The 15,570-nt window shown below is 42.1% G+C and overlaps 1 protein-coding gene and 1 long non-coding RNA gene across 2 annotated transcripts in view; one reads left to right on the forward strand and one right to left on the reverse strand.

The window, feature by feature from the left end:
• Positions 1 to 7,358, forward strand: part of LOC133504643 (uncharacterized) — a 31,812-nt gene extending 24,454 nt beyond the window's left edge. Inside the window, exon 4 of the long non-coding RNA XR_009796041.1 lies at positions 5,915 to 7,358. This is a non-coding gene — a long non-coding RNA (uncharacterized LOC133504643). The remainder of the gene's footprint in view (positions 1 to 5,914) is intronic.
• Positions 1 to 15,570, reverse strand: part of rtn4rl1b (reticulon 4 receptor-like 1b) — a 175,593-nt gene that overhangs the window by 89,368 nt on the left and 70,655 nt on the right. The window lies entirely within an intron of this gene.

Below are 15,570 nucleotides of genomic sequence, written 5' to 3' on the forward strand. Positions count from 1 at the left end.
CGTGAAGATAAGCGGCAAAGAAAATGGGTGGATGGATGGTGGGCGGCTTGGTGGCGCGACTGTTTAGAGCGTCTGCCTCACAGTTCTGAGGACCAAGGTTCAAATCTCCACCTGTGTGGAGTTCGCATGTTCTCCCCGTCTCTGTGTGGGTTTTCTCGAGGCACTCCGGTTTCTGCCCACATCCCAAAAACATGCAACGTTAATTGGATGCTCTAAATTGCCCCTAGATGTGATTTTGACTGTGACTGTTGTCTGTCTCCATGTGCCCTACAATTGGTTGACAACCAGTTCAGGGTGTATCCTGCCTTCTGTCCGAAGATAGCTGCGATAGGCTGCAGTACTCCCGTGACACTTGTGAGGATGAGCGGCTCAGAAAATGAATGGCTGGGTATACATATGTGTACAATATGTCAATATGTCTTAAATAATGGTCTTTAAAGATTTCCACCATCATTCCTCTCATACTGTGTTGCATGTTTTTGTTTGCACGTGAAGGTAAAAAGTCAAGTTTTAGTTCTAATAACTCATTTTTAAAAAAATCCATCCAAGCAACAAGTTTGTCCTTTTTTTTTTCTTAAACTAGGGTGAAGGCTGCAGCTGGCTACTCGTGTCGACTAAATGGGTGGCAACAATGGGGAAATGGCAGTATTTTAAGGGGAATAGCTCGTCAGCAACATATTGAGAAATAAAACAAGAATTATGAACGAGATCATTTTTGGAATGGTACACTTAGTTCCAAATTTTGAATCATGAACGATGAACTGAACCTTTTTTCTGCAATGGAATGGAACCATTTTTAAAATGAATTGAAGTTGTTTGCATATAAAATTAACTTTCCCAAGACTGAGTTTAGTTTAGCCATGTTTCTGGAGAGTCACACTTTGTCACTATTTTCAGCACAATTGTTAAGAAAGTGCTTCCTGTGTCATGTTTTTCCTTCAACTTCCTGTGTGAGACAAATTCATTTTTTCAACTTCCTGTGGACAGGTGTGTAACCTACCAGGGTCTCTCAAATCAATCATCATTTGTCGTTCTAAAATAAAGCTTTCGAAGAAGTAAGTCATGAAACTTTTTGGCTTTTTTAAGATTCTTTCGGCCTCTTATGGTGGTAGCCATTTTGTGAAGTTTCTACCACATTTGGAATTAGAATCTTTATTTTCATTGCAAATTGGTGAGAAGCTCATATATTTCATGCAGTTATCTGATGGTGTCATACTGTTTAATTCACAATTTTTCTTCAGCATATATATTTTTGTATCACAATGTGTGTACCTTCGAGTACTTGTACATTTTTACACAGCTCCATAGGCCTGCCATATGCAGTTGCTGTAAATTACTGTAAGTGCAGTGACTTTATATCATCCGAACTGGATCACTTGTGTCCACCGGGTTCTATTACAAGAATCACCGGTGAGTTTATAAGCGTTCCATCCACCCATCTTCTAGCCATTTTTCCGGGTTGGGTCACGGGGGCAGTAGATTTAGCAGGGATATCCAGCCTTCCCTTTCTCCAGCTACTTGATCCAGCTCTTCTGGAGGGATCCCGAGGCGCTCCCAGGCCAGCCGAGAGACATAGTTTCTCCAGCGTGTCCTGGGTCGTCCCCGGGGTCTCTTTCCGGTGGGACGTGCCCCGAACACCTCACCGGGGAGGCGTCCGGGAGGCATCCGGATCAAATGCAGATATAAGCAGTGATGCATGAAATTGTGCACTTTTCTGGTCCCTCCATGTATTCAAGAGGCAATAACAAGAAGGGTCATGTAGTCAATGAGGGGTGTCTGCTCCACTTATCGCAGGTTTTGTGTTTTAATGCGGGGAGTGGACAAGATGTTATTTGGCCTCCTGTGTGTTGTCATATTTTGTGTAGGAGCTAAAAAAAAAAATGAAAACACAGTAAAAGTGTGAGGTCCGTGCAAATAAAATGATAAACAAATCAGTGGGAAGAACTCCTGCAGAGTTGGTGAAGGGAAGAGTGTACTCATTGCCTGGCGCCCAGCAACTGAACCAGATAAGCGGATAAAACATGCTGTATGAGACAGCCACGCACTATTTAAAAAAACATGTACTGAATCGCCAGTGGATTCCCCGTGTCTCATGTGAACTCTGCCCTCTGCGGTTAGTGCCATAGCTAAAAATGGTGTCCCGGGGGGCTATTTTGAGGTCAGTTTATTAATCACTGTCGTGATGAATTTATCGGAGTGTCTTGGCTAGTCCACTGATATTATAAACCACTGAAAGGGTGATTAGGACTGACAGTGGCAGCGAGAAAACCAGTCAATTCTCCAAGCCAAGTGTACCCTTTAAATCATTTCAAGCTGTCATTCAAGCTGTAAAATTAATAAACAGTCAGGGCTCTATTTTTGCACACAGCGCATCTGCAAATAGTGATTGATCCTTATTTTAATCCAAGCTCAAGTCTCACTGTCCGTATTTGCCAGTTTGGCTACCGATTTGCGCCAAGCTGGGTCTTCTGGAGAGCAAGGGTGTGTCCTTGGAAGTGCACCTGGTGGAGTGACAAGTTGGTGGCCATAAACTTAACTGCCCTAATGCGATTTTGGGTAATTTGATTGGGACACAGGAAGGCAAATACTGAGTTCCATGAATGTACTGAAAGGGCCTCTCGCATGCTGTGAATATTGGCACGTACTCCATAGTTCTATACTTAAAAAACATGTCTGCAGGAAAAAAAATCCCTCCCAAAATATGTTTTCTGATGAAGTACCGGTATTTGATTATCAGACAAATTTTGGACCACCCTTATTTTAGTCAGTCAGCCTGTGACAGCAACTGCAGGAGTTGATATTTCCTCACTGAAGTACTAGCCACACTTCTGCTGTGTAATATTTACCCCTATTTAATGTCTGGAGGTTTTTTTAAGACTACAATTGAAAATAGTGCTAGTAAAACATTTATATATATATATATATATATATATATATATATATATATTTTTTTTTAGTTGATTGTTGAAATCCTTTGTTGATGAAAGAACATGGCCACATCATCCCACATGAGCATAGAGAAACATTTCTGCCTATTTCTAGCATTTTGTTTGCTCAACATTCTATTGATTGCATTTGTAATGCTTCTAGGAACTTTGAATAGAGTTTGGGTGGATGAAGCGACACAGGCATTTGCTTTCAGCAGCGTGCCGGTGTCGTTTAACACAGGCAGACTTTGATGTGCATGGCGTGCTCATACCATTTCATTGATGACACCTAAATAAATGAGTGATTTTCCAGCATATTAAATAAGCAATTGAACAAAATTTTGGGGTGCGATAGCTGCCGTGTTCATGTGAGAGCACAAGTATAAACATACCTTTACTGGTCTAACCTGCCTCTGGAGTCCAATTGCCCAACCAGCAATGCAGGACTTATAGCATTTAAAAAAAAAACAAAAATAAAAACAGGTTCTTTTAGCTTTAAATGTCACCAGTGTAATGCTTGCGCTGCTGCTAATGGTAGCGATGTCCTGGCTGGTCCACCACTTGTCTACACGACTCCAACGATTCACCGTGGCAATGACAAAGATAGTCTATCATAAGTCTATCATAAATTATTTCCGTGTCATTTTGATGTCAAATGATTACCATAATTTCCGGCCTACAAGACGCGACTTTTTTCAGACACTTTCAACTCTGCGTTTTATGGGGTTAATGTATGCATTTTTCCCTAATGGCCGCAAGGTGGCACTCGAGCGGAAAAGGTAAGAATGAGACCAGTGGAATATATGTGCCGAGGAAGTGACTTTTACCGGCACTGTTAGCGCTGCACTAGTGTTAGCACTGTGCTCGTGTGTTGCTGCTGTGTTACTAGTGTGTCTCAGTGATATTTACCTCTAAGTTTTATTTTAACCACCTCTGTTAGCGTAAGCTCAATCATTGCATTAGCGCTAGCTTTAGTGCAGTGCTAGTGTTAGCACTAGCTTTAGTGCGGCGCTAGCGTCAGCACTAGCATTAAACTCTTTCTGTGCACCGTCTTTGTAAATATCCCGTGTTTCAATGTGGGCACTTGCGGCTTTTACACAGCTGCGGTGTGTGTACGTACCAAATGGTATTTCCTTTACAAATGGACTCGGTGAGGCTTGTAACCAGGTGTGTTCTGTAGGCCGGGAATTACGGTACACATTTTAGCTTTATGAGAATAAAAATAGCACAAATGCTTATATTAGTGAGTTCCTCGCTGGTCCACCAATATTTTATTTTAAACCACTGAAATAGGTGACCTGGAATCGCAACGGTAGTGACAATGCGCCGCACTCCAAATCTGTGTAATGCTGTTATTATTGCTGACGTGGTGTCAGCTCAGAAGCCATGATACGGCACATCAGAATGTTTCCAGTCAGACTGCGAGCGAGCAAGAGGGAAACAAAAATTAATCTAACGAGCTTTTGCTTGTTAAGTACGCCGTCTGTCTCCGGCTGAATGACAATGACGAGCATCCGCTTACCACCCAACGTATTCCATTGTGACTCCGTGACGGCGCGAGCAGCAAGCGAAACAAAAGGAAGGGGGAATTAATTCCATGACATGAAAAGCCTGCATTGTCAGATAAGCCAAGAAAACGTCACAGACGAGGTATGAAATACGATGGGGGCATCGGTCGGTGCGCGGCGTCCACGATGGTGGATTTGTTGCTTCCGACATCAATAATACAGTGTCTCCCAGGCGTTTTGTTTTTTGGCAGTGTTTTCTGGATAACCGCAATTTGAATGCCAAGACGTATGAAAGGTCAGAGAGCAGCCCGAACAGGAGGAAAATTAACAGAGGAATTGAACTCGATTTCACTTCGTTTTGGAAAAAGGTATTGTTCATGAAATGTGTTACAGCAATGATTCCTGAAGTGTGGCACGCTCCGTATAGTGCTATGTGAAAGAATTACTGAAAACTGTTGAGACTGCATCATTACAGTAGATAAAACCTTTTTTTCTTCAGTCCAGTCCAATATATTTAATTACGGTTCAATTGTATTAAACTTTTAAGTGAAATAATTTCGCATTTAATGTTTTTCAACTATTTGTTCTCAAACATTTATTTAGCTGCAATTTTTCTTTACCCTTATGTGTAATATATTTGAATTAAATGAATATTTTCATGTACAGTTGAACCTCAATTTAATGAGGTGGCTGAGGTGCAGGATTGTCCGTTAAATTGATCTACTTATTCATGGCCTACACATAACGATTCAGTACAAAATTATCAATTGTTTTGTGGCCTAAAACACACAATTCAGTACAAATTGAATGCAAATATAAAAACCTTGAAAATGTATCAAGTTTATTCAAACCAGCGTGCAGCCACGTGGCTAATGTACATGCAATTGGCATGCGTCCAGGCACGTGTATGTTAGTCACGTGGTTCACAGCACCGAGTCCGTTAATTCAGATGTCTGTTAAATCGGGGTCCGTTAAAACAAGATTCACTGTATTTATGTGGCCAATGAATAAACGGTACGAGTATGTGAATGGCCATTACCATTATGTATGAGATTAGAAAAACAACCGTTAGCATTGAGTTTATGTGAATGACAGGCTGATGCTTACATTACAGTACAGACCATCAACATGATATCCATCCATCCATTTTCTTTGCCGCTCATCCTCACAAGGGTTGTGGGGAGTGCTGGAGCCAACCCAGGTGTCAACGGGCAGGAGGTGATCTGAACTGGTCGCCAGCCAATCGCACTCACAATCACCCCTGAGGGCAATTTAGAGTGTCCAATTAATGTTGCATGTATTTGGGATGTGGGAGGAAACCGGAGTGCTCGGAGGAAAAACCACGCAAATCCCGAATTTAACTAGTTGGCCTTCACTTTGCGTGGCTTTAAAAGCTCACAAGATAAGTATGTTGGCGTCAAAGTGCGTACCATTTGGATGTTTTTCATACTTAAATTCATCTACATTTTTCTTTCCCAGGTTCTCCCTCATCATACTACCAGTTTATCTTCCCTCCTGAAGTGTTCAAGACCCCCCTCCTCAAATCCTAGATTATAGAACTGTGGTTTGGTGTTTTGATGGGGAACAGTTTGTGGCTGCAAGTAGAGCTCCGTCGTGGCTATTAGGGCAGCTAAAACGGGCTCCGGCTCTTTTGGCAGTCGTCCCGCGAAGAAGCCTGAGCCGGGAGGGGTGCTTGCGTTTGATGCGGAAGTGATAAAGACGGAGCCCCTCGCTGCCAACTTCCTCTGAGTCACGAGGCGTGGACCCGAGGAAGCGCTTGCTAAATGGCCCGAAGGAGAAGAAAAAAAAAAGAGAGAGAGAGAGAGAGAGAGAAAACACAATGGCAGCAAGACAGGAGATATATGATGCTTTGCGCTGCGATTGTTGGCTTGGATGACTGAGAAGAGAAACTTTAATGAGCGCCGGCCTATTCTGGTCACAGCTGGGGGAAAACATCATATAGTGGCACTCGCATGTTCTTTCCCACTCTGCTCATCCACGCAAACTATGTTCCACTGCTGCTGATGAGCAGGGCAGTAGGGCAGCGTCCCTGCAGTATTTTCGTATTGTAGCTTTCAGAAGATGGAAAATACTTCAATGTGGCCTCAGCCGCGTGCCCTTGACACTTCAACGCGTTGAAATCGATACGATTAGCAACAGAAAGCGAAGAGTGATGAGTCATGATTGTCAAAGGTATTTATTGACACTGGCGATATCCGTAGGGACTCCTGCGCAGTCACAAGATCCAAATACCGAGAATACATCCACTGTCCTGCATTTACAACACAGAATGCCAACAAGTGAGGTCTTCATTTATTCTATAAGATGTGGTGTCAAATAAAAGAAGCCATATACAGTAAAGTATTAGAAACAGCTATAAATATGATGAAGCGTTATTTGCAACTACTGCAAACTCCGTTGATTATAAGAGATAAAAATGACATTTTGGGATATATTTGGCGCATCTGCAGTGTAGCCGAAACCCACAAAAATCCTCTATTCTATGCAAGAGCAAAGAAAATGCTCCAGTCACCCACGGACTGGCTCCCCCTTCCGACAATTGTACCACGTTTAAAGGGAATGAAAGGAGACGATTTCATTTGTGGCTAATGAAGTCGGGTGCGTTCACGGCCACAGCAGCGCAGAAATTTGTATTTTTTTTTTAAACACGCCAGCTTCACACATCTGCAAAATTCTGAAAAATGGGTCGAACGCGCCTCCGCAGTTTTGTCACATCAGCCTTCTCGGATTTGGGCCGGTCACAAAAATAAAGACCTGTGTGTGTATGTAAATGAAGAAACAGAAGATTGGCCGTGGCCAGGAAACTGCTCTGGGCGGTGCCACCTCTGACACCTGTCACAGCTGTTTTGCATTCGGCACTGTAATTAGACCAGGCGTTTAAAGGTCAAGTGTCATGAAATGGATGATTTTTAGTATTTTATTAATGAAAAAACAGCAGCTGGTATCTGTTTGTTTGTTTGTTTTTTTTTTTTTATCACAAAACATGATATTGACGCATATGGCTTTTTGTAACTCAGCCATGAAAATCCTCTCAAGGGATTTGTTTTCGAGAAGACGCAGGAAGTGACGTACGGGGCAGGAGCGCTCTCCAGCGGACTCGTTTGTTTGTACTAGTTTTACCTGCTGGAAGGTAGCTCGTTGTTCCTTCGTGTTAGCCAAAATGCCGACTTGTTGCATTGCTGGATATTGCTCGAACACTCGGGAGGATGGATTTACCCTTCATAAGTTTCCAAGAGACCCGGTTCGTTGTGAAAAATGGATTGCACAGGTGCAAAGGATGAGAGCTTCGTGGGTCCCAAAAGACAGGTAGTTGTGTATACAGCTATTCAATAAAATAATAGTTTGGGGCAGACCATGTAATCCGTCTCTCATAACGTAACAAAAGATCTACATACGTATGACAGGGGTGCTAAATGTGTCTGTGCACGTCGGACGGCTGCCGCTTCGGCTCACCGGGGAAGCCTGCCGCGTCGGGCTTGCAGATGGCGGCACCTATGAACAACACTGCTGGCAATGGCGCACTCAGCCGCATGCTATGACAACGCCGTAAAGCGGCCTGGCTCGGCACCGTGATAAGCCACCTCGGCGGCGAAAATGAGCCACCCCGGCCAACAAGGCCAGTGACCAGTGCCCCCCGTGTCGCTGGATTCGGACAGAAGATTACGTTGTCCATGGAGGTTAATGAACAGACTGGTGTTTACAGTTTATATACATGAAACATGCATGTCAAGTGAAAATGTGTGAAAGGAGTGACATACGGTGCGTATGTTTTGGTGTAGGTGAACTGACAGATGTGTGCACATGCACAACAGACAGATTGTGTCTTTGTATGTCCATGGACAGACAAATCTTTGTGTATATGTGAAGAGAGACATGTGAAAGGACATTCACTGTGTGAAGGAACAGTTTATTTGTACAAGTGAAATCAGTTACTGTAAGTTTACCCACTACATTAGAGATCCTTGGCCACGACTTCAAAAGAAGCAACTGACTCTTCTCCAATCTGAAAAATATTTATTTTAGCTACCTTTGTGCATCATTGTCAATCTCATTGATGACTTGGTCCAGTTCTGATATCTCTTGCATTCATGAACAGTGATCCCATCTTCCTGGCACAGCATGTCATCCTCTGTGCCATCCATGGTGTTTGTGAGGGAACATTTTTTGAATCCCAAGAGTCTTGGTTCCCTTTATTCCTCATTATTGTCAGTGCTTTGAGGGGAAGCTCCACCGTGCTAACAGTGCAGCCTCTTGCCCCCGTTCAGCTACAATCTTCATAGCGTCAGGTTGCTATCAAAACAAGGGCTCAAACTACGTAGAAACGAGCATAACGGGCAGTTTTAAAAATGTATTCCTAATGTGTGCGCAATTTTTTTTTTTGTTTTTGTTTCAATGATCTTACGATTGTACTACGTGGTTTCAGCTCATGTTGTTTTGCTTCCGATTTGGTCGCGTCATCGGCCGGAGTAATGACAAATTTCTTTTAAAAGCGGCTGCACAACTAGCCAGTGTAGTCGACATTTTTTCGTCTTCATTTAAGTTAAAACAAACTCACGGGCAGTAGTTTCTGATCTTTGGTGCAGTAGCAAAAAATATGCTATGCTAACGGTCATGAAATGCAAAGCTCCCGTGTCCCCGAGGAGGTCAGAGTTCAGGTTGGTGGTGCTTATTACCGTAATATATACAAATGTTTAACATAAGACATTGAATATCATATCGAATTTTTTTTTTGCCACTCTATGTACCTGTATGCGACAATACAAAGTGATTGTATTTTATTTTCATCCAAACCTAAATGTAATGCACTCTATTGACTTTTTGAAAATATTTTTGGAAAAAATTGCACACTTTTCGAGAAATTACGGTCGATGTTTTAGTTGTCTTTTTGGAGGGACAGATGGATGTTTATTTGTACAGACGTTTTCGTTACACGCGTTAATAGCCTTTGTACTGAGATTAATTTAGCAAAGTACAGAATCCATCTATTTTTTTTTTTGCAGTCTTAAATGATTAAGATTGCATAGTAAAATGCACGTTTAGTAAAGGGTGCTAATGTTCACCTCCCTATGAGTGAAAAGACTTAAAGCCATCTGGGGGCGATCCAGGAATTAGACGGCAATATGGACCGCGTTGCTCCTCATGCCGTCTTAAAGTGCGAGCTGGATAAAGGCGACATACATGGGGAAGTATTAAAGCGTGCTGGTGGATTTGGAATTAGTGAAAGCGAAAGAAGACCGCTGTCAAAAATCCCACCTATTTACACCGCTGCCTGCAGGCCACCTTCAACCCTGTAAATAAATGTATGAACACGTGCTGGTGGTGACAGAAATGTTTACTTTCAGATGCAAGCGAGTGTCTCTGGCATTTCACAATGTCTGTTGTGAACATCAGAATCTTCTCAAGAGCTGTTTCTGTTTAGCAAATGTTTCAAAAATGATTGAGTGAGATGTTTTTGAATGATTAATTCTAAAGAGTTGTGAGGAGAAAAGGTATCTTTTTTTTCCGACACCTCTTCTATCTGAAGCCACCCACCTGAAGAAGGAAAATGTCTAGACTCTGTTGCCGTGGTGGCAACAACAACAACAAAAAAAATAGTCTCCCATTTTCCCCAATGCATGGTTTTAAAAACACTCGAGTCTCAGTTGTGTCAAACAAAGATGCAGTGAGTCATAAAGTTCTTGATGTCTTTCCATGTGGAGACGTTTCCAAAAATAGCTTTTAATTTGATGTGTTTGTGTTTGTAACAAAAGACACTCGTGCATCGCAGTACCCCATGGCTGGAAAGTCACGGTACACACTTTTTGTCGGACCTGAATCAATTTCATTGGCTTCCATTTTGACTTCCCAGAAGTGTAGTAGCCTTTCCACATAGTGAATATTTTACACTAGAGGAACCAGAGATCTTGCCGTTGGACCATTTGTGGTAATTCTGGCTGGAATACTTCAGTCCAAGGATCGTTAAACAGGAATTACTAGGTTCGTTAGGATTCTTTTTTTTTTTTTCTCTCACTTTCGTTTGACCATGCTCTCCTTGTTAGCTCTGCTTGCTGGCCGACCTTCTTCCTCTGTTGCTTTAAAAACAGAGAATGTTGTTACTCCACCACCCACTGCAACCTTTCGCACAGAAAAAGGCAGCGCCACAAATATCTTCACGGTCACCGGGGGTCCATTAAGTCGTGTCCAAAAGATCTTCTGCATTTTTTTTTCCCCACATCGCCCAAGTCCATTATAACAGGAGGAGGCCTATGATTTTGTTACAGCCCAAAAGAAAACATTTCATACAGTTTTAAGATCCTCTCGCTGGTTAGAGACAAGATCAAATATTTGCTCTGTATTTAGAAGTGTCCGAGGAAGTGAGGTACAATCCTGCCTTAGGAAAAGGGGCAACATATAGCAGTGTAACACTGTTCAGGAGTAAATTTCTGAGCCCAAAATTTTCATCTCCATGAAGAAACGCAAATATACAGCGAAGAAAATAAGTATTTTAACACCCCGGTATATTGCAAGTTCTCCCACTTAGAAATCATTGAGGGGTCTGACATTTTCATGATAGGTGCATGTCCTCTGTGAGAGAGATAATCTGAAAAGAAAAATCCAGAAATCACATTGTATGTTTTTTTTTTTTTTATTTGTGTGGTATAGCTGCAAATAAATATTTGAACACCAGGGAAAACCAATGTTAGTATTTGGTACAATCGCCTTTGATTGGAATTGCAGAGGTGAAACGTTTCCTGTAGTTGTTCACCAGGTTTGCACACACTGCAGGAGGGATTTTGGCCCATTCCTCCACACAGGTCTTCTCTAGATCAGACAGGTTTCTGGGCTGTCACTGAGAAACACAGAGTTTCAGCTCCCTCCAAAGATTTTCTATTGGGTTTAGGTCTGGAGACTGGCTAGGCCACGCCAGAACCTTGATATCCTTGGCTTTCATGGCTGACCACAAAACCTTCTCCCATGACTCGTCTGTATCATCCAAATGGTCATTGGCAAACTTAAGATGAGCCTTGACATGTGCTGGTTTAAGCAGGGGAACCTTTGTGCCATGCATGATTTCAAACCATGACGTCTTAGTGTACTACTAACAGTCAGCTTGGAAACATGGGTCCCATCTCTTTTCAGGTCATTGACCAAGTCCTGTCATGTTGTCCTGTGCTGATTCCTCACCTTTCTAAGGATCACTGAGACCCCACGAGGTGATATCTTGCATGGGGCTCCACTTCAATTGAGATTGACCGTCATGTTTAGCTTCTTCCATTTTGTAATGATTGCTCCAACAGTGGACCTTTTTTCACCAACCTGCTTGGCAATTTCTCCGTACCAGTTTCCAGCCGTGTGGAGTTGTACAATTTTGTCTCTGGTGTCTTTGGACAGCTCTTTGGTCTTTGCCATGTTACAAGTTGAAGTCTTACTGATTTTATGGGGTGGGCAGGTGTTCTTTTGCAACAAACGACCTCACACAGGTGCATCTGATTCAGGATAATACATGGAGTGGAGGTGGACTTTTAAAGGCGGACTAACAGGTTTTTGAGGATCAGAATTCTAGCTGATAGACAGGTGTTCAAACAGTTATGTGCAGCTGTATTACATAAATAAATTGTTAAAAATTCATACATTGTGATTTCTGGATTTTTCTTTTTAGATTATCTCTCTCACAGTGGACATGCTCCTACGATGAAAATTTCAGACCCCTCCATGATTTCTGGGGAGTGGGAGAACTTGCAATATAGCAGGGTTTACAAATACTTTTTCACTGTATGTCTTCTTACACTGTACTTTTTTTTTCTGGGCCCAAAAAGGTGCACATGTGTTCATATATCAAAAGAGTAAATGGTACACAATTAGAACTTGACATAATTGAAAAGTAAAAGAGCAAACCTCTCTACTTTTAAACGATTATAAACGTTCATTAGTAGGCTGTAAGCGTGGCATAGCGATGCTTGTTTACATTCTTGTAAATTGTCTTACAAGCAGTCTGCACTGATGAGCTCGATGTTGCTGTGAAAGGTCAACATTTTTTTTTTACACCTCAACACTCACGGGAAGGAGGGAAATGTGCATTGATTGAAGCAGACAATGCTTTTGATGCGCTCCAAAATAAATAAGATGTTTATTCCATTTTTCCCACCCAGTATTTTGTAGACAATCTGCACCTGATTGACTTCTTGATCTGATGCTAATCCCTGCATTGTCACTTTGAAGGTTGCTTTCATACCTCCAGTGTAATCATTAGCTGGTCGGGATTAGTTGGCTCTTTTTTTTGTGAACGCGGTAGTTTCTTTTCATGTGCAAAACAACAAACTAAATGATCCAAAACACTTCACTTCAAGTTAGTGAGTTGTCTCTTCTCATCAGTGAAACAGAAGTATAGATCTAAGATGAGTGAGTGAAACTACTAGCTCGTAGCAGCACGCGTGCTAAACTGGGGACTTCTGTAGTTATGTCATTATCATGATTTTCGAGTTAAACCTCCCTTCATTTTATCTTGAACGGCAATATAATACGGTTTTAGATCATATGAATTCAGTGTATACCAGAGTTCAATTACTGCCAAAGGAACCTTACTAAGGGGGATTTTTTTTTATATTCGTGAGCAAAAGGGAACGTTATCATCCCAAAACAGGAGTGTAAAACAACTTTAAATTTGGCCTGGTTCACTATACATTGTTTTGGGTGGCTTCAAATGCTTGGGGTCAACAATACAGAGCAATGGAGAGTGTGGTAAGGAAGTGAAGAAACAGGTCCAAGAGGGGTGGAACAGCTGGCGGCAGGTGTCTGGTGTTCTATGTGACAGAAGAGTCTCCACCAGGATGAAGGGCAAAGTTTATAAAACAGTGGTGAGGCCGGCCATGATGTACGGATTGGAGACGGTGGCACTGAAGAGACAACGGGAAGCAGAACTGGAGGTAGTAGAAATGAAGATGCTGAGGTTCTCGCTTGGAGTGAACAGGTTGTATGATTTGGAGACAAGGTTAGAGAGAGCAGACTTCGATGGTTTGGACAGGTCCACAGGCGAGAGAGTGAGTATATTGGCAGAAGGGTGCTGAGGATGGAGCTGCCAGGCAAAAGAGCGAGAGGCAGACCAACGAAAAGATTGATGGATGTTGTGAGGGAGGACATGAGGACAGTAGGTGTTCAGGACAGTAGTGGAGAAGAAGATGCACGAGATAGTCTTAGAAGGAAAAAATTACACGCTGTGGCGACTCCTAACGGGACAAGCCGAAAGGAAAAGAAGAAAAAGACTCTACATTGTTTTGTTTTATTTGTTATTTTGCTTTTATTTTAGCGCTTGGTCCATGCAGCTGGTCCATGTTGTTTACTCCATGTCTTTGGTCTTGGTTCCTGGTCCAGGTGTTTGGTTTGTGTGGCTCATCCATGTTTTCAGTACTTGGAGAGTACATGTCCAAGTGGTCCTAGTGACCTTGCAAGTGAACTGTGGTGGGGTTTGGGTAACTTCTGCTGAATTGTGAATGCACCACACACCAAAGACATGAACCAACCACATGAATCATAGACAAGACCAGCATTAAAATGAGAGCAAAAATGACCGTGAAGCGAATCGAATTAAATATCAGCACTATCTATCCTTTGAATCATCATTTTGATCCAAAATAGATGACTGAACTACATCTGTGAACACAGCCTACAGTAAAGGATCTGAGTATGGAAAAAAAACTGGGAATGCATAGCATGAGTCGAAGCTGCGCTACATCACATTCTTCTCACTACTGTATTTCACTCTGACTGCAGTAGTCACCTGAGTCGTCTTTGTCAACATACCGGAACATCGTGTCTCCATTATGGATGTCTTGAATATACCCAAACATCTCCTTGCATTTGAAGAGCCAGAGTGGAAGGACACCGAGGGAGGGGGGTATATAAAACCTCTGTGACTTGTATCCAGTATGAAGCCGCAGATCACAAGTGATGTAGCCTGGCCTACTTCTTTTTCTGGCCATCCATCACCGATGTGCGGCCACGCTGCATGATTTATGTTGTCTGCACAACACTGCAGAGAGGAGCATGGCAAGCCACCCCCCCTTTTGCCCCCGCCCCCTTTCCACCCTGGCCCATCTCATCGTATCCTTTTTCATTTAGAGAACAAAGAGGGAGATTGGATGCCATGCTGCTTTTGATTTGTTTCCTATTCCCATATCCAGGTTGGATATGATCTCAAGAGCCACAAAATCTGACAAAACACCCCCTTCTTGGCACGGGGAAGGCAACAATGCTGTTCCAAACCCGCAGCTGGCACAATATTAGGTACACCTGCAAAATCTGACCCGCTAAAGTTTGAGATTACACTTCAACTCCTCCTTTCTCTGTAGGTTGGGGGGGGGGGGGGGTATAAAATAGTGCTAATGTTGTACTTAGTTGTTTTTTTTTTTTCAAGTATGTCAAATGTGTGTTCAGGACTAAAAGCTCACCCTCTGGATTTTTTTTTTTTTTTTTTTACAGTATTTTAATATTGGACATGATGGCGGTGCTTGGAGAATACAATTTTTTTTAAAGGTGGTATGTAGTGTATAATGTATGAGACGTAGTGGTCTACGTATCTTATTGGTGAACCAGCCTGTACTGCTTGATGTTATCAGTGTAGCGTGTTCATAAATACTTTGCTTCACATTAATATGGCGCCACATTGTTTATTCAGTTGGTTAGCATTAGCGTTTGTTTGGCAGGCTTATCTTCTTTGTTAGTCAAGCAGTAAAACTACTTGAATTTCTCTTGCTTGGTTTTGGAAAATGTATACAGTATAATCTTTATCTTTACAACAAATTCCATATTCACAATTGTAGAGAGAGTATACTGCAAACTGTAATATCGATTTTGCTATGTAGTGCCACTGTATCTTATATGTTTAGTGGATGTTCTCACAAGTCGAAGCAAAACTATAATAAATTAGCTCATAACTTCAAAACGCAATCCTAAATTTAGGTATCCCTGGAATTAATATTTTTTTGTAGTAACCAATTAAGGGCCCCAACCTCAAGCTTGTGCTTTAATGTGACCCGATTCTGAATGTAGATATCTTAAATAATCTTCAAAATTAGCCTATTTTTGGAGCTAAGCAGCCTTCTGAGAACAACAAGAACCCCAATCAGTCCCCATTGTTT

The sequence above is a fragment of the Syngnathoides biaculeatus genome, chromosome 8, assembly GCF_019802595.1.
Source record: "Syngnathoides biaculeatus isolate LvHL_M chromosome 8, ASM1980259v1, whole genome shotgun sequence".
NCBI lineage: Eukaryota > Metazoa > Chordata > Actinopteri > Syngnathiformes > Syngnathidae > Syngnathoides > Syngnathoides biaculeatus.